The 17,337-nt window shown below is 40.9% G+C and overlaps 1 pseudogene; it reads right to left on the bottom strand.

The window, feature by feature from the left end:
• Window positions 1-7,377, bottom strand: part of LOC102961636 — a 44,077-nt pseudogene extending 36,700 nt beyond the window's left edge.
• Window positions 7,378-17,337: the final 9,960 nt, after the last annotated feature.

Raw genomic sequence — 17,337 nt, 5'->3', positions numbered from 1 at the left:
ACCTTACACATAGGTAAAATGTAGTTCAGTTCTATTAAAATATTTTTTATATTTGAGTATAAATTGTTTATAGTTTTAAGACACTTATATATGTACTTTTTTTCTTTTAGCATAATATAATGGATACTTCAAAAACACAGCCAGAAAACAACTTTAGAATTTTCATCATTTTTATAGTTAGCATATAAAACAGGTTGCATTCAATTCTCCATGGAGTGAAGTTTGGAAATGAGGCTGAATTATTTGCAGATGACAAATTTTAGACCCTAAAACATGCTTGGTACATTGAAGAAAATCCTGTTGGTTAAATCACTTGAGCCATCAAGTTTTTCTTAAAGTGTCTCGATATGCTTTTGACTGATACCATCTGTTATCTACTGAAAAAATTATTTTCCTTTGGAAGATATTCATCAAATTATAGGTGACATATTTGTTTGAGAATATACTAGACCATCTGGTTCTATAAAAACGTGTTTCTAAAAAATACTGCCATCCTATCTCAGCTACACCATCCGTATTTTTCAGAAGCTCTTTTTGTTACACTCCCAAAACAGAAACACATGATATTTTTGGCTCCTGGCTAAAGAAAGCAAGAAAAACATTTACAAAGAGATTTTTCTAAGCACCATGATATTTTACAGCTATTCACTAAAAGAATAAGTAGGTGACCAGCAGAATGGAGTGTGGAGAAGAATGGGAGAAGGCATGGTGGGCTCAATATTTCACATCCTGAATAGAAAGCCACTAAAACAAAGACTTGACAAAACCCTCTCTGCATATATGAGCTTTGTAGAACACCCAGTATATTATCCTATTTATAATCAAGAAAACTAAATTTTCTGTTTATAGATATACTCCCATTCCTATTAGCATTTTGCAGTCGCTACTTGGCAATGTAAAAAGTTATTTTCTTTTCCTAAGGGTGCTTTTTTTGTTTATTAAAGTAATAGATGAAAAACCTAAGAATATAATCTCACTTCTGATTTTCTATTTGATTTCAGTAAACTTGTTAAAGGCCAAATTTTCTCTAACTGCAAAATTGTCCAATTTCTCATCAGAGTTTATCTAAATCCGACCAAAATTTCTTTTTTAACACAGTGAACTAAAGCAATTGCTCTCATACATTCATACTGTACCTCTTACTGGTCTTCACAAGTGATGGTGAACCACTGTGAAAGATAGAAGTTCAATATTCCTATTAAGGATATTCATATATATGACCTCATTTAAATGGTATAGTATTCATTTATTCATTTAAATCTATGTACTAAGCCTTTCCTATGTGGACAGCACTACTGAGCACTGAAGATCTAATAATAAACAAGAATAGTCATAGCTCCTGCCCATTGGGAGTTTAAAGTCCAGTAAATGAAAGAGGCATTGTTTGCATAATGGATGGCACAAATGTAAAATTGCCTGTGTAAGGAGAGTTTTGGAGGCATGAAGTACGTTATGGGTACAAAGAGGGATCTAGGAATTAGAAAGGTCATGACAGGTGTCTGTGAGGAAGTAATACATGATATGACCTAAGAAATGTGAATAGAAGTTAATTCAGTCAAGAGGGAAGTAAAGAGCATTGCAGAAGAAAAAACAGTCCCACACTTGACTTGGACAGCACCTTCAGTGCAATATAATCCAGTTTATATCTGGAATATGTATATTCCCGTTGACTGTCATTTGACCTTTAACCAGATACTTGCTTCCCTTTCTGTCTGTTACATCCATGATTATTGAACCATCCTTTGTTTTGTTTTGTTTTTTTCTATAAATATCACTACTGAAGTAAATCTCTGAGCTGCTTGCTAGAGATCTTTTCAGTTGTTGCAAAATTGTAATAAAATGTTGACATGAGCTCGTAACTATCATCAAAAGTATTTATAACAGTCTTGGAGAACCCATTAAGATCAGCTTTTCTCAAAAGGACCCACCAGAGTTAAAGGGATTAAGGAACAGTACAAGCATGCTGGTGAGATCCTTTCTATTGTCCCAACCTTCTAGATTCTGAGCTTCAATTGGAAGGTGCTGCTGAGCTGTGAAAAACTGGGCTCATTTTCAGAATGCTCATATGTCAAAGTCCAATGGGTACTATATCCATTTTCTATTGCCACAATAACAAATTACTACAAATTAGCATCTTAAAACAACACCAACCTATTATCTTATGATTCTTTAGGTCAGAAGTCCAGGTACTGGGTGGCTTGGTTCCTCTGTTTAAGAGTCTCATAGGCTGAAATCAAGGTGTCAGCTAGCTGTGTTCCATTCTAGAGGCTCTGAGGCTGAATCTTATGAATTCATTCAGGTTGCTAAACAAAGTCAGTTTGTGTGGTTATAGGACTGAAATAACCTTTTTCAGGTTATTAGTTAACCCCAATTAATTAAAAAAAATTCTTCCTCCTTCCCTTGTCATGTGTGCCCCCTCCATCTTCAGACTAGCAACAATGCATCAGGTCCTTCTCATACTTCAAATTGTTCTGACTTTTCTTTCAGCCCCATCTCTTCCATCTGCAGCCAGAGGAAGTCTCTACTTTTACAGGCTCATAGATTCTATCACCCAGATAATCCAGGATAATGTCTCTCTTAATGTCTTAATTATATCTGCAAAGTCTCTTTTGCCATAACATATTCATAGATTTCAGGGATTAGAGCACTGGCATATTTGGAGGCCTATTACTCAGCCATTTTATTTATTTATTTATTTTTAATTTTTTTTTTTTAACGTTTATTTATTTTTGAGACAGAGAGAGACAGAGCATGAACGGGGGAGGGGCAGAGAGAGAGGGAGACACAGAATCGGAAGCATGCTCCAGGCTCTGAGCCATCAGCCCAGAGCCCAATGCGGGGCTCGAACTCACGGACCGTGAGATCGTGACCTGAGCTGAAGTCAATTAGCTGAAGTTCAATTGCTAAAAAGCCACTGTGGATGAGATTGAAAGTGCATCAGAACGTTGCCAACAACAAAAACAAAAAGAACATTGCCAATATAACATCTTAGAAGGCAATAAGAAATCTACAAAAAATAAGTGTTAATTTGAGAAATGTAACAATTAAGAAAATCCATGCAAGTACAGAGATCTCAGAGATGCCTGAATTAGTCCAAATCCATTTCAAAATCCCCAGTAAATGTCAAGCCCTTTTGATTCACCTCTATATTTGCAAAGAAATAGATGATTGAAAAAATGAAACCTAAGTAGAAACAATAACCTACACATTAATTGTGTTGCAATAAAGTTTTCCATGGTTGGTTCTAAAAATAATTATGTTCCAGAGCCTGGATGGCTCAGTCGGTTAAGGGTCAGACACTTAATTTAGGCTCAGGTCATGATTGATTTTGGCTCAGGTCATGATTTCACGGTCCATTTGTGAGTTCAAGCCCCGCCCTGGACTCCATGCTGACTGTGTAGAGCCTGCTTGTGGTTCTCTTTCTCGCCCTCTTTCTCTGCCCTTCCCCCTAGAAATAAATAAATAACATTTTTTAAAAGCATAAAAATAATTATGTTCCCCTTACCAGAAAGGGACAAAAATCTCTGAAAAGGAAACCCCTGAATTATATTTAATGGTAAGGATCCTGGTAGGGCACCTTTTGGACTTGGGCTGGGGTTATGATCTCCCAGTTTGTGAGTTCAAGCCCTGCTTTAGGCTCTGTGCTGACAGCTCAGAGCCTGGAGCCTGCTTCAGATTCTGTGTGCCTCCCTCTCTCTTTACCCCTTCCCTGATTATGCTCTCTCTCTCTCTCTCTCAAAAATAAATAAACATTAAAGAAAATAAATTTTAATTAAAAAAAGGATCCTGGTAACTAAGACCAAAAAAATGAAAGATAAACAGTCATCAGGTCATCCTTAATAAACATTTTTTTAAGTTTATTTATTTACTTTGAGAGAGAGAGAGAGCACATGTGTGTGCAAGCAAAGACGGAACAGAGAGAAAGGGAGAGAGAATCCCAAGCAGGCTCTGCACTATCAGCCCAGAGCCCAATGCAGGGCTGGTGCTCAGTCTCACCAACCATCATGACTTGAGATGAAATCAAGAGTCATAGGCTTAACTGACTAAGCCATCCAAGCGCCCGACAAAACATTTCTGTATTCAGTTTTTATCATTACTCAAAGAAAATTTTTAAAAATATTAGTACAGAAATGTTTTAATTATTGATAAATATTTTATAAATACTTTATATAAAATTACATTATTTAATACTCCTAATTATGGTAATACATGTACAAATGAAATATTATTACAGTGCAGGATAAAATGCAAACAACATTTTAGTTCATCTATGATTCTAATTTATTTTCTGACAGGAGCCTAATTTATTGGCAACAACTTGCATTTGTCATATAGATCAGATAAGTAATCACTAATTACAGTGAGATTTTAAGATTGCAAAGATGTAAATATGTATATAAAACCATGTTGAGTTAAAATAATGAACATCTTAAGCATTGTTTTTATAGAGTTCAAGCAATGCTAAAAATTACCTGACTCCACAATTACCTTATTTGTATTATCTGAGTAAAATTTTAGGGATAAGCATTTAAGAGCAAGTAGATTTATTGTTCTTTAATGTCAGCTTAAATTGTAATTCTAAAACCCTTAATTAACTCCAAGACTTCAGACTTAATTAACTTTAAGACCTAAGGCTTAGAAATGTTTCAGTAATTAAAATAAATAGAAACTTCTTACAACAGAGGATGTGATACTTGGGAAGTAGGGACACTAGCAACAGTATAGTCACCACACAATAATTTTTACCTATATACTCTTATTTGTTATTCTTAATATTTTTAGGAGGATAAAACTAGTGGAGGGAAAATACTGTCTTAAATTATGCTTATAGGAATAATTATATTTTAAAACTAATGATTTAAACTTAAGTAGTATCATCTTATTATTGTGTCATATATGTATGTATATTTAAAATAAAAACATTTGGAGGGAGTAAGATTAAATTTTAAAAGAAGCTATGTATAACAGAGCAGCTGAGCACTGGTGGCTCACAAAGAAAATTGGTCTGTCAGTGTACAACCTGTTTTAAATATAAGGCTGCAAAAATATTTTTGTTTTCTTCATATTCTGCCCAGATGTCAGGATTTTTGCTTAAACAGTGCATATGTGTACTATTAAAAAGGTTTATTGAATTTGGCCTGCTTTGCCATATTTCATAACTATAAACAATTATAAGCAAACAAATAGGAAAATAAGGGATTTCTTGCTTCTATAAAGCAAACATTCCTTTGGTAGTTATAATGTATTGCTATTCTGGTTAGTAACACAGCCAACATTGTGGCTGTTTCTTGTTCTTTGGAACTGTGATTTTATCCAACAACAATTTCACTGTTGATCCAGGATAAGGCCCTAAATTACAAATAATAAAACTGACTAGGAGTTTCTTATGTCGAAATCATCTCTGGTACTCTCTTGAAGAAAAGACTCCCTCTCCTTTTAAGAAAGGATTGGTCTTGGAAAGGAGGGATACTACCAATAGTGAGTTAATATAGACTTCTTCGTATTTTCTTAGTTAAATGAGGACAAGAAGCCCAATCCAATTAATCTCATTTAGGGAAAGTGTTATTAATACGAATGTAATTTAGTAAGTACATAACTCCTCAGAATAGATGGAAGTGGACTCAAGTTCATGAATGTGGGCTGGCACAGTGACTCCCAACAAACTGACTTCTAAGAAACTTTTTATTCTATTTAAAATTTTAATTTTAAAATAGTTGGGCCCCTTCCTCTGTCTCTGATCAAAATGGAGAAACAAGAACTGAATTTTCTCTCCTTCCTGAAAAAACAAAAGACATACAAAATACATGAAGTTTTTAAGACATTGGATATTAGGCAATAAAAGAAAATGATCCTTGAGAGATGGAAAATAAATAGATAAATCCCTTGATTGTTCCAAACAACTACTTTGATAGAGTTTCCACAGAATTGAGAACCAATAAATTGAATAAATTTAACAAGTCAGAATTTCTTGAAAGCCACAAACTACCAAAGCTCACTCAAAAAGAAATAGATAACTTGGATATTCCCCTACATATTAAAGAAACTAAATTTTTAGTTAAAAAATGTTCTGATAAAGAACACTCCAAGCCCAGGTGGCTTCACTGGTGAATTCTTCCAAATATCTAGAAGGAAACATCAATTACTCAGAAACTCTTCTAGAAAACAGAAAAAGAGAGAACAGTTTGTATTTTATTCTAAAAGAAAGAACATTACTGTGATACTAAAACTAGACAAAGATATTACAAATAAAGACCACAAATCATTATTTCTCAGGAACATAGATGCAAATATTCAATTTTTTTAAAAATATTTTATTTTTGAGAGAGCAGGGGAGGGACAGAGAGAGAGGTGAACAGAAGATCAGAAGTGGGCTCCATGCTGACAGCAGCAAGCCCTATGCGGAGCTCTATCTCAGAAACCGCGAGATCATGACCTGAGGTGAAGTTGGACGCTCCACCAACTAAGCCACCCAGGCGCCCCTTAAAACAAAATTTTAGCAAACCAAATCCAGGGATATATAAAATTAATAATAGATCATGAATAAGTAATGTTTATTCTAGGAATGTGAGATTGGTTTATCATTTGAAAGTCAATCAATGTAAGTTACCATGTGGTAAGTTCCTCTCCCTAAGGAGAAAAAAACAAAACAAAACCTCAAGGCAACCTGGCTGTACACAGAGTGACAACATCCCTCACGACCTTGTAACATGAGACCACTTAATCAGACTGCATGTCTGTGTTACCGTATATTGGAGACAAAGAAATAGAGAATGTATGAAAAAAACTATGCCACATGGCGTTTGGGCCTCAGTTCTTCAGGTACGAACCCAACTGAGCAGCACAAATAAACTTGCTTCCTGGAAAGTAAGCCTCAGTGTCACAGAGAATCCTGCTACGTTATTTGGGAACTTGCCATGGTGTGTTTCCACCTCCTTTGCCCCCAGGGTATGAACCTCTGAGCGCTAGGAGAAGCAACCTCGCCTGGTGCCAGTGGACCATTTGTTGCTTAAGAGATTAGCCTATACCAGTGCACAGGGGCAAATACCCTGTGTGTGCCCAAAGGAACCCATGAGGCCCAGGAACCAGCTTACGGAATGCTGCCCATCAGACTGGTAAGAACCCAGGTTGGTTTTGGCAGACCTGCCGCTAAGAGGCAGAAGGGGAACCTGATTATCCCCCCAGGTTGCCCTAGTAGTTCCACAAGGGAAGAGGAACAAAGCCACAACTCTAAGGCGCTGAATGTAGGGCAATGGGTTGGAGTCCTTCTGTGAATGTGTTTGAATGAGACCGACAACAGAAAGGTTCCCACCTGACCAAAGGCTGAAGCGAGAGTTGAGTCCTGACAAGTCCTGATCCGAGGTTCCGTGGCAACCTCATACGGCTTAAGGCAGTGTCAGACTTCCCTAAGAGTCTGATCCAGGTCAGGGATTGAAACTGAACCCACCAATGCTAAGAGGTGCCTGAAATATCTCTGAGATGAGAGTGGCCGGAAACAGACAAAGCAACTGTGTGTCCTCTCCAAAATAGTCCCCCCTCCTTCCTCTTTTTTTCCCCTCATGTGTATCAAAGTTGTCTGTTAGGGGAAGGAAATGGGTGAAAAACAGAGTAAACTGACTCCCCTAGAGTGTATGATGAGGAATTTCAAAAAGGGATATTCAGGAAATTATGGTGTGAAATTAACTTCCAGAAAGCCCAGGACATTCTGTGAAATTGATTGGCCATCATTTGGGGTGGGCTGGCCCTCTGAGGGCTCACTTGATAAGGAACTAGTTGGCCCAGTGATCAGGGTCATTGCAGGGGACCCAGGCCACTCTGACCAGTTTCCTTACATTGACTGTTGGCAAGACCTGATCCTATCCCGGCCACCTTGGCTAAAAGTCTCTATTGAAGAAAGCTGTAAAGTTATGATGTCTCGCGTCACGGCTTCTTCCAAATACTGGCCAGAAATTAAAAAGCCCATACTGTCAGGAGAACCTAAAGAAATCCCACCACCATATGCCCCACTGTACCCCTCACTGCCACCTGTGCCTCCCAGCAGCCCTCACTGCTGAAACCCTGTCAGAGTCTGCCCTTAGTCCCGAGGCCTCACCACCTCTAGCACCACCAGCCTCCCTGACCATGACTGAACCACCCGGACCACCAGTCTTAACCCCGCATATGCCTCCTGGACTGCACTAGAGAATCAGGCCAGTGGAGGCAGCCACTCCCTGCAGCAGCACCGGGGAGCTCTACAGATGTCACTGAGGGAAACCAGGGGACCCATCTATTATGATCAGGAAGGCAAGACCCAAGGAGGCCAGCGTGTTTTTGTGTCTGTCACTACAGAACTCTTAAATTGGAAGCAACATACCCCCTCCTATACGGAGAAACTCCAGGCTATGATCAACCTAATTCAGTCCATAATTCACACCCAAAAACCTACCTGGATGGACTGCTGACAACGTCTTCTAACCCTCTTCGATACACAGGAGCATCACCGCATTACCTATGCAGCCCTAAAATGGTTAGAGAATGCCCCAGGTGGAACACTAGGCCCCCAGGCCTACACTTGGGCTCACTTCCCTGGGGAGGACCCCAAATGGGATACAAATGACGCCAGTATAGATGGAGGGTTTGCAAGGACTGAAAGGTATTAATAAGCCCTTCTAAATGGCATGAGGATGGGGGGGGCGGGGCATAAATATAAGTAAAACATCAGAAGTGCTCCAAGGACTTGAGAAAAACCTGAGCCAGTTTTATGAGACACTATGTGAGGCATTTCGTCTCCACACCCCCTTTGATCCCGAAGCGCCTGCTAACCAGGAGATAGTGCAGCTTTTGTAGGTGAGGCCCAGGGGGACATTCGGCACAAACTGCAAAAACCAGAGGGTTTCACCAGCATGCCAGTCAGTTGCTAGAAGTAGCAACCTAGGTGTTTGTTAACTGTGACCAGGTAGCACCGAAGGAAGAACGCCGAAAGATGCAAAAACAGGCAGACTTGTTAGCTGCTGCCTTGGTGGAGTGGTAGGAATGCTCCTGGAAAGGTGCCCCATGGGGAAAGGGCCAGAAGGTGGAACGACAGGGAGGGTCTCACCCTGAACCAAAATTAGGACAGAATCAGTGTGCTTTCTGCCGTCAGGAGGGCCCTGGAAAAGTGAATGCCCCCAGCGACTGGACAGTTCTCAGCAAGACCCAAGCAGAAAGAGGCCATGTGGTCCAGGGCCTATACCAACTGGCCCCAAGCCTCATAGGGTCCCCAAAGATGATTCTGTGGGGATAACCACCATGGAGGACTATGAGGAGGACTAGGAAAGGCCGGGCTCTATTTTGCTAGGCCCTCAGGGGCCCATGGTCTGAATGAATGTGGCAGGTGGGGGGGTGGGGAGGGCAACCCATTGACTTTATGGTGGATGCTGGAGCAGAACACTCAGTAGTGACCCAACCCATGGGCCCCCTCTCACAGAGACAAGTGGGGCCACAGGCAGTCAGATGTGCTATCCTTTCTTGCTGACGGTGATACAATTTAGGTGGCCGTGAAGTCATCCATGAATTCCTGTACCTCCCCAACTGCCCCACAGCTTTAATAAGCCATGACCTGTTGGACAAGCACAGGCTTGGATAACTTTCAGCTCTTGGGGGCAGGCTGCTCTGACCCTATGGAAACCAGAAGCAAAGATTATGACTCTCACGATTCCCCAAGGAAAAGAGTGGCGTCTCTATAGTCTCAAGGAAGAAGCCCGGGCAGAGCCCACCCTCCAGAGACAATACTTTATCCCTCACAAGGCACAGAAAGAAATCCAAAAGCACCTGGAGAAACTTTTTAAAGTATGGGATCCTCCTGCCGTGCCAGTCACCTTGGAACACACCCATCTTGCCTGTTCAAAAACCGGGCACAGATGACTATTGGCCAATTCAGGACCTGTGAGCAGTAATCCAGGTAACTGTCACCACACACCCAGTGGTCCCGCACCCCTATACACTTTTGGGTCTCATTCTTGCTGAAGCTACCTTCTTCACCTGTTTGGACCTTAAGGATGCCTTTCTCTGCACCCACCTGGCCCCCCAGAACCAATTGATCTTTGCCTTCCAATGGGAGGATACTAAAAATGGTAACAAGAGCCAGTTAACTTGGACCAGGTTGCCTCAGGGGTTCAAAAACTCCCCAACCATTTTCGGCACTGCATTAGCCCCTGACTTAAAAGGCTTCCCAGCGGATCAATATTGCTGTGTCCTGCTTCAGTATGTAGATGATTTACTGCTGGCTGGAAGGTCCCAGGAGGGCTGCATGGAAGGGACTCAGCAGCTCCTTACCCTCCTGTGGAAAACCGGTTACAATTCTCTAGGAAAAAGGCTCAAATCTGTCAGGAAAAGGTTAAATATCTCGGCTTCCACCTGTCCCAGGGGCAGCACTAACTCTGCCCAGAGAGAAAACAGGCTATTTGCTTGATCCCGGCCCCAACAATCCAATGCCAGGCTTGGAGTTTCTCAGGGCTGCAGGTTTCTATAGAATCTGGATACCTAACTTTTCAGTCCTGGCAAAACCCCTCAATGAGGCTACAAAGGCAGGGAGAGAGGGAACCCTGATATGGGAATCAGTACAGCAAAAGGCCTTCGAGGAAATAAAAGGAGCCCTTACTAATGCACCTGGTTTAGGACTGCCAGACACAACCAAGCCTTTTTTTCTGCATGTCCAGGAGCACACTAGTATTGCAGTGGGAGTCCTAACTCAGATGTTGGGGTCGTGGCATCACCTAGTGGCATATCCCTCCAAGAAACTTGACTCCACAGCCCTCTTAGCGCCTGAGGCTGATGAGTTAACCATGGGACAAGGATTGACAGTCCCAGTGCCACATTCAGTATTGACATTAATGGAATACAAAGGACAATACTGGCTAACCCATGCCAGGATGGTCAGATATCAGGGAATGCTTTGTCAGAACTCACACATTCACCTAGAAGTAGTGCGGACCCTGAACCCTGCAACCCTACTTCCTGTTGGGCCGGGCCAGCTAGACCATGACTGCATTGAAGTCATGGATGAGGTGTTCTCCAGCCGACCAGACTTAAGGGACCAGCCCCTCAAGGACCTCGAGGCTGAATATTTCACTGATACTAGCAGTTTCCTAAAGAAGGGAGAGTACCTTGCAGGTTATTCCATAGTGACCCTGAATTCTGTCATTGAAACCAGGCCTGACAAAGGGGACTTCAGCACAAAACCAGAGCTCATTGTACTAACCCGAGCCCTCCAACTGGCGGCAGGGATATGTGTTAATATATACACAGACTCTAAGTATGCCTTCACCATCCTCCATGTACATGGGGCCTTATACAAAGAGAAGGGTCTAATAAACTCAGGAGGGAAGGACATAAAATATGCTAAGGAAATCCTTGAACTCTTAGACACTGTACGGGCCCCTAAAAGAGTGGCAGTCATGCATTGCCAGGGACATCAAAGGGGAGACACCACGGCTCCATGGGGAAACCATAAGGCAGACCAAGAGGCAAAGCTCGTGGCCTCCAAAGAAACAGTGAATCAGTGGCTTTAACCACTGCACTGTCCCCTAGTCCATTGGGCAGAAGGGGACCCTAATTACTCACAACATGAAAGTACTTGGTTTAAGACTGAAAATGGAAGCTACCTCCCATGTGAATGGTGGAATTTGAAGATGGCTGAGTAGCAATTCCTGAGGCTCTGATCCAACCTTTGTCAAGCAGTTCCATCAGGAAACTGACACTTGTCCAGACAGCCCTTGAGCCAATTTTAAGCCAATATTTCTACATCCCTCAACCCTCTAGCATAGCCTGGGCGGTATGTGAGTAATGTGAAAACTGCACCCGAAATAACCCACGTCAGGGACCCCAGGCCGCTCCTGGGTGCAGTGTTGGTGGAGCCCCATTTGAAAATGTGATGATGGACAGGGCACCTGAGTGGCTCAGTTGGTTAAATGTCTGACTTCGGCTCAGGTCATGATCTCGTGGTCCGTGAGTTGGAGCCCCACGTCTGGCTCTGTGCTGACAGCCCAGAACCTGGAGCCTGCTTCTGATTCTTTGTCTCTCATTCTCTCTGCTCCTCCCCCACTCATGCTCTGTCTCTCTCACTCTCAAAAACGAATAAATATTTTAAAAAATTAAAAAAAAAAAGAAAGAAAGAAAATGTGATGGTGGACTTCACTGAGCTCCCCTGGGCTCAAGGCTGTAAATATCTGTTGGTCTTTGCGTGTACTTTCTCAGGATGAGTGGAAGCTTCCCCAGCTCAAACAGAAAAGGGGCATGAAGTAGCCTGACTTCTTCTAAGAGAAATTATTCCATGATCTGGGATCCCTATCACTATGGATTCAGATAATGGGCCAGCATTCATGGCTAAGGTGGTGCAGCTGGTGGCAGAAGGGCTAAAGATAACTGGGAAGTTACACATGGCATACCCACCCTAGAGCTCTGGGAAGGTGGAATGAATGAACTGAACCCTGAAGCTGCAATTAAGTAAACTATGCCAGGTGGGTACCTACACTGGAACCAGATGTCACCTGGTCATACAAGAAAAGTGGGTACCTATCATGGAGGGCCCAAGGACTTTTGATATACCATGCAGAGGCTTAGATTTGGAGTAAGAATACTGACTCAGTGACAAATACACGTGTGAAAAAAACGGTTTATGTGCCTATACACCTGAGTTTTTATGCTCCAGTTGGAGCTGTGTTTCATGGGCTACTAGGAAAAAAGAAGGCACAATAGCACTCCTTCAGAAGGGAGTTGCTACATCAGGTTGTCAATCAAAGGCCTGTAACCCTGTTAATTTTACCATCATTAACCCAGGAGACTACAAGTGGCAATGGGGCACCTGAACTGGCATCCGGATCTATGGGCGGGGCAGAGACACAGAGACTGTGCTGTATTTCAGTAAGGTTACTACCACCCATCCAACCACATCCCATCAAGTCTTCTTCTCATTCTATGAAGAAATAAAAAGTAGTCCCCCTCCCATTTCGGTCACAGCAAGGCATTTGTTTCTAAGCCCTGACACAGACTATAGCCCAGACCCTAAAGATCTCTTCATGCTAGGTATATGGGGCAACTGACATGGAGGATCAATGGCCATGGGAGGCCAGAGAATTAGATCCCCTCAAGCCTTCTAATGGAACAAAATAGCCCAGTTCCACTACCGGGGTTTGGCTCCTCAAAACCTCAATCATTGGGGAGAACTGCCTTTCCCAATGGGGGAGAAAGTTCACCGTCCCTGTTGGAAACTTAACATGCCTAGGCCAAAGGTTTTATAATTCAACCACTTGGGAAAGCCAATGGTGGGTGTCCCTGGGCCACCTTGAGCCAGATCCTCACCCCTTGTCTAACTTCTCCCATCTCCAGGAGGCTTAGGACAACATCAACGCAACCGTAGAATGGTGGGCCCCAGGTGGACTATACTGGATATGTGGAAAAACAGCCTATACATGTACTTCCTTCAGTCTGGTCAGGGTCATGTGTGCTGGGGACTATCCATCCATCTTTCTTCCTAGTTCCACTTGACAGGGGGGAACACCTGGGAGTTCAAGCATATGGAGATAGGGAGACTCAAAGGAAGCAGTGTCACTTACAAATTGGCAATTGGAAAGATGATGAGTGGCCTCCAGAGCATATAATACAATATTATGACCCTGCCACCTGGGCAGAGGATGGGTCCGCACGCCCATTTACATGCTAAACTACATAACCAGAATACAAGCAGTTGTAGAAATTATAACCAATGAAACTGCCAGAGCTCTTAACTTACTAGCCAAGCAGCAAACCAAAATGAGCAATGCCATCTATCAAAATCGCTTGGTGTTAGATTACCTGCTTGCTTCTAAGAGAGGAGTTTGTGGAAAGTTTAACCTGAGCAACTGCTGTCTACAGATAGATGACGAGGGAAAAGTCATAGAGGAGATCACAGATCAAATGGGAAGGAATGCTCATGTCCCCATCCAGACCTGGAATGGTTGGAACCCCATGGAGTTACTTGCAGGGTGGTTTTCAACTCTCAGGGGATTCAAAACCCCCATAGGAATTACCCTCCCAATTTTGGGAGGGTGCTTAATCTTACCTTGCTTAGCTCTCCTGGTTGTACAGTCTGTCTCCAGTCTCATTGAGGCTGTGGTTGAAAGAAAGACAGCCACTCATATAATGATGTTATGGAAATACAAACCTCTAAACCAAGATGATGCTCTTTGATCCAAAATAGAGGGGTCCAAGTCCAAAGGGGGTAATGTGGCAGGGTCTCCTCCCTAAGGAGAGAGGAAAAAACAAAACAAAACAAAAACCTCAAGACAACCTGGCTATATGTGTATGTGACAACCTTCACAACCCTGTAACATGAGACCACTTAATCAGACTGCATGTTTGTGTGTTACCGTATATGGGAGACAAATCGAAAATGCATAAAAACTATGCCACGTGGCATTCAGGGCTCAGTTCTTCGGGTATGAACCCAACTAAGCAATGCTGGCAAGAATAAAGTTGCTTCCTGGAAAGAAAAGCCTTGGTGTCAGGACTCTCTATGCGAGAATCCTGCTACAACCATATTAAACAACTAGAAAAGAAAAAGTATATAATACCTCAATGGATGTGAAGAAGGGCATTTGGCAAAATCCAACATCCTTTCCTGATAAAAACTCTCTCAACAAACTAAGAATAGAAGGAAACCTCTTCAACAGATAAAGGAAATTTATGAAAAACCTATAGGTAACATTATACTTAATGGTGAATGTCTCCCCCTTAATATCAAAAGACAGGGGTGTCTGCTCACACTCTTGTATCCAACATTGTACCAGAGGTTTTAGCCAGAACAATAAGCTGATAACAAAAAAATAAATCCATATTGGAAAGGAAGAAGTAAAATTGTCATTATTATAGATGATGCAATTGCCTATATAGAAATTCAATGGAATCTACAAAAAAAAAAAAGCTATGAGTTTATACGAATTCTTAATATGAGAACTATACATATAACCACTGTATTTTCAAAAGTTTTTTAGTATAATGCCTCTAATGCTTAGATTTCAGAAGTGATTTTAAAATGGGTTGAGCTCAGAAAAAAAAAAAGTATAATTGTTTTTGTTAAAAGATGTTGAGATAGGGACGCCTGGGTGGCTCAGGGTGTTAAGTCTCCAATTTTTGTTTTTGGCTCAGGTCATGATCTCACAGTTGGTGAGTTCAAGCCCCTCATTGGGCTCTGAACTGACAGCATGGAGCTTGTTTGGGATTCTCTCTCTCCTTTCTCTCTGCCCCTTCCTCTCTCTATCTCTCTCTCCCCCCTCTCTCAAAATAAATAAACATTTTTTAAAAAGATGGTGAGATAAAGTTCACTTATTCTAACTATAAAATATCAGTAAATAATCAAACCTCTGATGGTATTTATGATTCTTTAAAAACAGCATATACATGGATCAATCTAGCTGTAAAACTACTTGTAAAATAGGAAAAAGATTACATACAATGCCTTTAGGGATTCCCTGTACTGTTCATTGCAATGTAGTTATTTACACGGTTTCAAAATAATTAGGTAAACCTAATGTATAACCACAACTGCACCAGAAATGTCAGATTGAAAGCAAAGCTTATTTAATTAAGTATGACAAGCCTACTCTGAAGGAATAAGGACTGCACTTCATATATGGAATTTGGTCTGGTGCCTACTCTAACAGAGTTCCAGACTTACAGGACATATCACCACTCCTGGCAGGCCAGTTACAGTGAGGAATTTGGGGTCTTCATAGGTTAACAAAATAATAATAATAATAATCCTACATTTTTAGGAATAGTGGGTAATCCTAGAAGAAAATTGCCACTTGTTCTTTGGTCCTTTGGCCTCGGATAGACAAGGTGACAAAAGCAGCTGAAGGAAGGAAGGAAGGAAGGAAGGAAGGAAGGAAGGAAGGAAGGAAGGAAGGAAAGGATGAAGGAAGAAAAACTAAAGGAAGAAGAAGGGAAGTGGAAAGTAGAGGACTGAGGAGAGAAAAGAGAAGAAAAAGTTGAGGAAGGAAGAGATGAATGAGGAGGGGAATGAGAAGAGAAGAGGGCATGGTGGGAAAAAGAGAAAAGGAAATTCTGGAACAATAATGTAGCCTGGAATTTTTTTTACATCAAATCTCTGCACAGAAGTTGGGGTGCCTGGATGGTTCAGTCAGAAGAATATCATTTTAATCTTGGGGTCATGAGTTCAAGCCCCATGTTGGGTACAAAGATTACTAAAAAGATTATTAAAATTTTAAATAAACTTTAAAAAAAATCTCTGGACAGAAGTTAATTCTCTGTCCTTAGAATGAAATAGCTCTAGTTTTTTTTAATCAAACAGCAAGAGTTCTAATCAACATCTTTAACTGAACTTAGGTAAATAAAGTAGGCCATGTTGAAAACAAAATAGATAAAAACTTTACTCCACAGACTATGTAAAACATTTAATATTGATTCTGAGCTGCCATGGGATTTTGCTTGGAAATATTCCTATTATAGAGGAAAAAGAATATTAATATGTAATGAAACACTGTGGATGACCTGATTAGCATGAACTCCATATATATTGCATCAATTAAGCCTGTCTAATTTTTGTCATTTATAAAAAATGTAAAAAAGATTGACTGGACAAAAAAAAATCCAGTAAATGATCTTAGCACAAATATGCAATAAGAATTTGCTTTTTGACTGACACAGACCTTAGAAGATTGAACCAAAAGGAAAACTTTAAATTAAAAACTGTCCCAAAGCTGCTCTGCAAATTGTTTTTGTAATGTAATACAAAATGTAATTCCTCATCCCAAGGAAAAAAAAAATTGGTATTCCTGAGGAATTGTTTAAGCACTTTCTGATGGATGTTAACTGGATTAAAAACCCCTTTGGATAAAATGGTAACCCATCCACTGAGTTGACTGTCATTGTTCTGAAACTAAATTTATTTTTGAATCTCGCCCTCTCTTCCCTATAAATGTCTCTACCAAAACAGAAATCCTTGAAGTGGCATGCTATTTTACAAGTCTGTAAAATTCTTGGTGTGTGTACATAACTAATTAGTCAATATTATTTAATAACATTTTGTGCAAAAGGAAGGGCAAATTGTCAATTATTAACAGAGGTTTAAAAATGACAATGTTGAAGATAAATTACATTGCTACAGCTTAAGAAAAAACACATCAAAATAATCATTACCATAGCCACCAGTTTGAGGGGAAAATAATTCCAAGATTATCAGTACCAATATGTTATCTGTGACATGACAGCTACTCCTGGGGTGATATGGGGCATATATCTAAACAGGGGGGATAAGAAAAATGAATAATTTCTGGTGAGACTGAGGAAATTAGGAAAACAAGCCCATGTTTAAGGTTTTGAATA

Source organism: Panthera tigris, chromosome A2, assembly GCF_018350195.1.
Source record: "Panthera tigris isolate Pti1 chromosome A2, P.tigris_Pti1_mat1.1, whole genome shotgun sequence".
In the NCBI taxonomy this organism is placed as follows: domain Eukaryota; kingdom Metazoa; phylum Chordata; class Mammalia; order Carnivora; family Felidae; genus Panthera; species Panthera tigris.
Note: the sequence above shows the minus strand (reverse complement) of the source record. Positions and strands in the feature narration are given on the sequence as shown.